The 6,579-nt window shown below is 41.9% G+C and overlaps 1 long non-coding RNA gene across 2 annotated transcripts; it reads right to left on the bottom strand.

Annotated features, from left to right (window-relative positions):
• Positions 1-871: 871 nt before the first annotated feature.
• On the bottom strand, positions 872-5,955 carry LOC147757955 (uncharacterized). Of its 2 annotated transcripts, XR_015321613.1 has the most exons (3): positions 3,181-5,955; positions 1,814-2,256; positions 872-983 (listed from the first exon to the last, which is right to left on the bottom strand). It is a non-coding gene; the product is annotated as an uncharacterized LOC147757955 (long non-coding RNA). The 2 variants fall into 2 exon arrangements; XR_015321612.1 differs by having other exon boundaries at positions 872-2,256.
• Positions 5,956-6,579: the final 624 nt, after the last annotated feature.

The raw sequence follows: 6,579 nt of genomic DNA, 5'->3' as shown, positions 1-6,579 counted from the left end.
AAAGAATATAAAGTATTATTCAACGTATTGATTCATTGAAATGTCCCTTCCCCTAACAATCTCACTGCGGATTGTGAACGTACTGCCTGCAGAAGAGGCAGCGACGCCAGACAAGACTTACCATTTTGTCCTATGCCTTTTTTTTGGGATTTTCTTGTACGTATGTTCATGTATGAGTTAGTTCCGCAGTAACTTCTTTCACCTACCCTGCAATGCTGGCATGGATTTTGTCGAACAAGTCGAACTTTATCCAGCCATGACTGTTACCATTGCCCATCTTGTCCGCTTCGTAGCGATATTAATCATTACCATTATCATGATAATGACGATCCGAGCACACAGCAGTAATCATATGTTCCCTTTGGCAATGTTTACGTTCAGTCCCCATTGATGCTATGGGTTAGTTGCAAGTATCTGTTTACGTCTGTTGTACAGGTATAATACAATGACTGATATAATATACTGCCCTAAAAAAAAGGACTAAATCTAACAAGGTTAGCTTAGATAATCACTACTTAAATACGTTGCATTACTTCGCAGTGAATCAGATCAAAATTCCCTTGATGAATCTAGCAAGCAATAAGTAACGTACAGGCAAAATCGCACATCCTGATAAGCGTAGGCCTTCTTTGCTTGTTGGCCTATGCTGAGCTCGCTCTTCCACGCGAGACCTGCTGACATTTTGACGAGAAGTTGCTCTAATACGGCTAATGCTAACGATGGCACATGCCGCAACGACGACAGAGCGTCCTTACGGGATGTCTTTGAATAACAGTACAACAGTATCCTTTCGCGATAAAGGGCAAAAATAATAAATATACTAACCATAACATTGGCCTTCGCGCAGAACAACAAAAAAGAAATGTTGTCATTTCGTGTCTGGGTTTTATTATTATTGCATATTTGGTAGCGGTTGTTGTGAGGCGGTCGGAAAGAAAAAGAGTTTAGTCCAGGACAATATTGCTATGGCGGTAAGGCTTTTCCTGGAAAAAGGTAGGATGAATGATCATTATCAGCATTGGCGTGTATTGTAATATAACTAATCGAATCTGCTAGTTATTAATTGTTTTTTGCCCCTGTCTGATCAGCGCGCTTCATTCTGAAAGTCTTCGACGAATGGTTCGTGCCGTCGCAGATAGGGAAACGAATCCCAGCCGAAATGGCAAAAGCGGCCCGTTTACAGAGTTGCATTATTCTTATTTAGCAGAAGATCTGTCAAAAGTATTCACAAAAACACCTTGCGGCCGAACGATAAACATTATATTACGGAAATTCACTCACATCGATAATGTTTAGGGCGAGACTAAGAGCTAACGTTGACTGTTACTCTTAGAGCGAACAGATTTCGTTCGGCGTCCGGTTTTCGGTTTTATATCGGACACTGATTTTGGATAATACGAAATCTCTAATCCGCACTTAATAAGTATTTATTATTATAGTTTCAGTGTCACTTGAGCTTACTTTATGCGGTTCTTAGGACACGTTTGATAGCGTAATATTGGGCAAGTCTTTTTCTAAGTATCAAGCCCATTCATACGAAGGGCTTGATACTCAGCAGGATACTAAATAGTAAGAACTATAAACGTATTTGACCGATAAAGAAATCGACCGACGACTTTAAGAGTTTTGAACATGGACCATACATAAAGGTTGCGACCATGTTGAGTTCTCATAGGTTTCATTATAATACACACGTTATTGTCTACATATTTCACAGTTGAATCAAGACTCGCGGAGGACTGGTAATGCGTTCTAGTGTTACTACTCCCGTATTCTATAAACGATACATAATGGTGTATACGAATGCACAGACCTCTATAAGAGGAAACATATTCGATAAACCGTGAACCCTTCGTCGAGTCGAAAGTTCCTTTTCTAGGTATCCCTGAGCACGCATTTAAGTCAGTTGTCATTTTGTGCCGTGGGTCTTCATGGCGATCAGCTAAACAACAGATTCTGCTATCCGCTCCTGCCGTTACTGCAGACACGTTACCTTCCTCGTTTGCTATGCGAGTTGCGTGACCGGCCTTTACCGCAACCCTGTCCGAAATCCAGAATGAAGGCAACGTAATGTCGCATCCCAAATTGAAGACCGTCCTTCCGTTCGTGCTTGAAGTGTTATTCTATCCGGCTGCACAACACTGTTCAGTGAAAGCTCAGTCGACCCCCAGGTGACTGATATTCCTGTTGACTGCCTCGCACGGTGGCGCCTGTTGGGAGTCAGTTTTTCATCTCCCCACATTTACATACATCCTCCTATATTTACATGAAAAAATATTCAATTTTTATTTTTTGCTTTTACGAATGCATCGTTGGACTAAACGAGGCGCTACGAGAAAACCTTCTCTGAAAGCTTTCATCATTTCAACACGGACAATTTGCAACATATTGGTCAATCTTCCTAATTTGGGAAAACACGTTGGGCCTTGTTTATCCGTAAACAGAACTGAATAAGATGCTATGGAATCAACATTACAGAACGATCCGCTTCGATCTCACCTTCGGGAATTGTTAGACGGTCGTTATTTTATTGCTTTTATTAGATCGCACGGCTACTGGGCTTGAACTAAGCCTGGCTTGTAACGATAGCTACGCAGATAGATACCCGCCTTTCGTGTGATAATCTTATTCAAAAACTACAAAATACATATTATACATAATATTGTGCAAATGATATTGGCTGAAGTGGTAAGTAGGATAAGTTACCGCCGAAAAATGTTCGGTTCTACCTGAGCTGTGACATTAATTTAAAGGAATACGTGGTTCGTCAATTATCCGTTAGTAATTACTGCACTAGCTGTCGAGCTTCCATAAGGTCCCATATATAATTAATGTCGGACTTACGTAGCATGTTGGATAACAGACATCGGATCCAGCGTAGATCGTTTTAGTTATCGATCACTTAGCTGTTTGATGACGATTGCTACGTAACGGTTGCCTTAATTCGTTATCTACCATGGCCAAATCTCAACGATTTTTTTGCAAAATGCGCGCGCTTGTTTAGCTGGATCTTCGCCAAGTCTTAAATATAGTAAATACCTCTGATTCAACGGTATGAGCTATAAAGTAATTATTTGTCGAAACCTAACGCTGATTTATCTCTATTAGTAAGCTAGCGGTTGGTCTAAGTATTGGCAGCACTACTTTATGGTTACTGTTATTGAAAGCTCGGCCCCTTACTTGTTTGCTATTCGAAGGCGGCGTCCTGACTCGCGGTATGTGTAGACGGCCAAAGCAAAACCATACTCGAGAGACGGTCAAATCGGTTAAGAGAAAAATAAATTAAAAAAAATATTACCACCACTGCTATTCACTAGTCGGGTATTTAATTACGCTCAGAGCGGGACGCTCTTTGGGGCCATAGTAGTTTCGCAGGGGCAGACTAGCAAACAGGTCGACCGCTCACATATAATTAATATAATTGACATGAATAGAGTTATCAGCCGTCGGAGTTATTCGAAATTTTCTAAAATAATTATATATATATATATATATATATATGTATATATATCGTAGACGCATGGAGACATACACCGAACGGCATATTTATCCGGATGTTAAATTGCTACTACATTTTCGTTTTTATCTTGCACAACTGTATACTAACGGACATTCGCGGACCTAACCGACTTGATAAGTAATCTACTTTACTTACCTGAGAGATGTAATTTAAAAAAAATGAAGACCATGGTTGCGACGCTGATTAACTAATGCTACATAGGCTACTTGAATTTTTCGCTGAGGAGTCATCCAATCAGCAAATACACTGTTTGAAGTTTGATCGAACGGCTCTTTAAGCTTGTTTGTAAAGTTTTGGTAAGTATAAGTCGAAGAAAGAGAACTACCAGAACGCCGGGCGCAAGGTAAGCTTCCTCCAGACACATTTTTGCTTCAGTTATTAATACTGAACGTCACCAAATCAATCTCACACCAAAAAAGACTCGTAAAAACAGTTTTAACCCGTTAAATCAATCCGATAAGCTTACGTGGGCTGTCGTGCTAGGAACGAGATCTTTTCAGTAAGCGAAACTGTATAAACACGCGCAATTTAAAGCGCAATTCTGTTTAATGCACTCGCAGGATTGCCTTTCATGATACAATAATAAACTTCGCTCTATCTATCTTAGCTAAAAACGATCTTGAGGTAGAAAATTTTGCTCAAGATAAATAAGGACCACTCATCGTCGTCTGCACTAAGCATTAATCAGTATTTAATTTAACGAGAGAAAGCACCCGTATAGTGTGTCATTGATATGTGATGGAAGACGGAAGACTCAATATTTATCTGTCTGGCCAAATGAAACGATTGTTAGCTCTTTGAAGCAGCCGGTCTCGCGCTGATCTTCAATAGAACGAAACAATATCACCCGAATAGAAATAGGTTCATCATTATTTTCTAAAGCACAAATGAACGAGCAATAAAAAATGTATTAGGTAGATAAACGAGAACATTTATTAATGGATGCTTGGCACTGACATTGACGACGGCGAAGTGTCGCTTATAGTAAGAGTTGTAGCCGCGTACAAGCTGCGGCCGTCAACGGCTGTCGTCTACAACCCACTATCCATCCATCTGTCAACAGGGTGACGACAACCGTAATCAAACGAGTTCTCTCGTTGCAGACGAAAAATATGCTACAGGTCAGATCAACAAACAATACAACAGCTATAATATCGTTGTTGTCAGCCGCTGCAGCGATATTAAAAGAACCAATATCCAATTTAATCGTGGCACGTACTTCGGCTCACAGCGTAGCATACAATAACCGGCCACCCTTTCCACCTTCTGCCCCTCACCGTTCTTATGTCTGGACTAATTTTTCGCGTTTCTCGACCCCCAACAATTTTAGCTAGTAACTCTATGAACATGTATTGCCGGGAATCGCCGAGGGTAGCAACGATAGGCAAATTGATCAAAATTACCGTTTCTTCATCAACAACAGAGGCAAAGAACGCGTAGAGCCGAGAGCTAGCGAAAAAATAACAAGAACGACAATACAATCACTCAAGTGCTGTTGTTTCTAGTACCAGAATTCGCGACGGAAAACGAGCACCATGGACGAAGGAACGGAGGGTGGTTAGTGCGGTCCCGTTTGCGCGCGCTTGATCGGCACCTTCCCCGTCTTCTGCTGGATACTTATCGGCCATCGTCGAGGAAGTGTCCAAAGGATCGTCTTCGGCATTGGGTCACTCTACCGATCTGTGGTTCTGGTGGACGGTAGTTATAGAAAACTGCTATGGCTGCTGGTTGATTTGTCTTGTTTAGTCTAACGAAATCAGACGGAAGCCGAACAACAAAAATAGTCCTGTCGTATACCTAGACACCTCTTTATCATTTTTATCTTGCGAGAGAGCCAATCGTGTGTTGTTGTAGGCAGTGAGTCGCCGCCGTGAGTGAGAATCGCCGCCGCTAATGCCGCTGTAGTAGCTAATTTTTATTTTTTCGTTTCTGTTTTGGGTATTCAGCTGCTGCCTGACACTAATCTTTGTTGGACAAGATTACTGTCCTCCGATTTTCGATTGAATAAATCGAAGTCAGCTTAACTGACCCGGGTTGAAGACAGAGGCACGACACGACGGTGTCTCCGATTGCTACAACTACCAGTGCTACGGCCGCTGGTTAGTGGCGGCCGTAGATGTCGATTGGTGATGCCAATATATTCGAATTAAACATACGCAACGCATTTGTGGATAGAAGTCAGCGAAAGGAAAACAGAACGCTGTCTGATAGACTTGCTCTCGCCGGCAAGAGGTCCTATGGAGGCGATTAATATATTTGTGCGTAAAGTTTCCTACTCCTCTCCTCCCCTCCCCAGTGTCTGTCTGGGTCGTCTAATTTGCTTCCCCTCTATCATCAGTCTGTCCCTATTTCTCCCTCGCTCGCGTTCGCCTCACCGTTTCAGGAGTAAAGCTGCTATTGCGTCCGCCGTTCCGCGATGACGGCGAAACGTTCCATTTTACTGATCTACGAAACTGGTCTTAATGGCACGCTGGTAATTATCTCCATGTGTTATATACATTTTACTTATAATTGGCATCAAAAAGCTGAACGAAAGTTATCTGGAAGGCTTGTCGGATGAATTGTACACCTGCTTCATTGGCTATCATCTCCTCGGAAAGTCAAATATCCCGAAACACCGTCGGAAAAGCGGATGCTGAAATCAGTGAGAGCATTTGAGAGAGCACACCACTAAGACCCAAGCAGAAAGGATCTGAGAGAAATTTAAACGGAAAAAGCACAGTGGCATTACATTTTAATGTGTAATGAGGACGATAAGGATGGTGCTGATGAGCCTATGATGATTGTGATGATTTATGCTGATGAGTCGCGATAACATCAGAAACACATGCTTTTTTTCATACCATCGTAGCGTCAGTGAAGGCAAAGCATAAATTGAGAGGCGAATAGAGGCGGCTTGTGTTAGTCCGTCTTTTGCAGGAAGGTCAATTTAACGGACAGAAAGAGATGGAGCTCCCTTTAATATCGGAATAGATACACATACGCCGCAAGCTGGCAAGTGATAAATGTTTGGCTTATATGATATTTAATGCTACGCTCAATTAACAATCGAGCCAGGC

Source organism: Varroa destructor, unplaced genomic scaffold (assembly GCF_002443255.2).
Source record: "Varroa destructor unplaced genomic scaffold, Vdes_3.0 BEIS01000002.1, whole genome shotgun sequence".
Classification (NCBI taxonomy): Eukaryota; Metazoa; Arthropoda; class Arachnida; order Mesostigmata; family Varroidae; genus Varroa; species Varroa destructor.
Note: the sequence above shows the minus strand (reverse complement) of the source record. Positions and strands in the feature narration are given on the sequence as shown.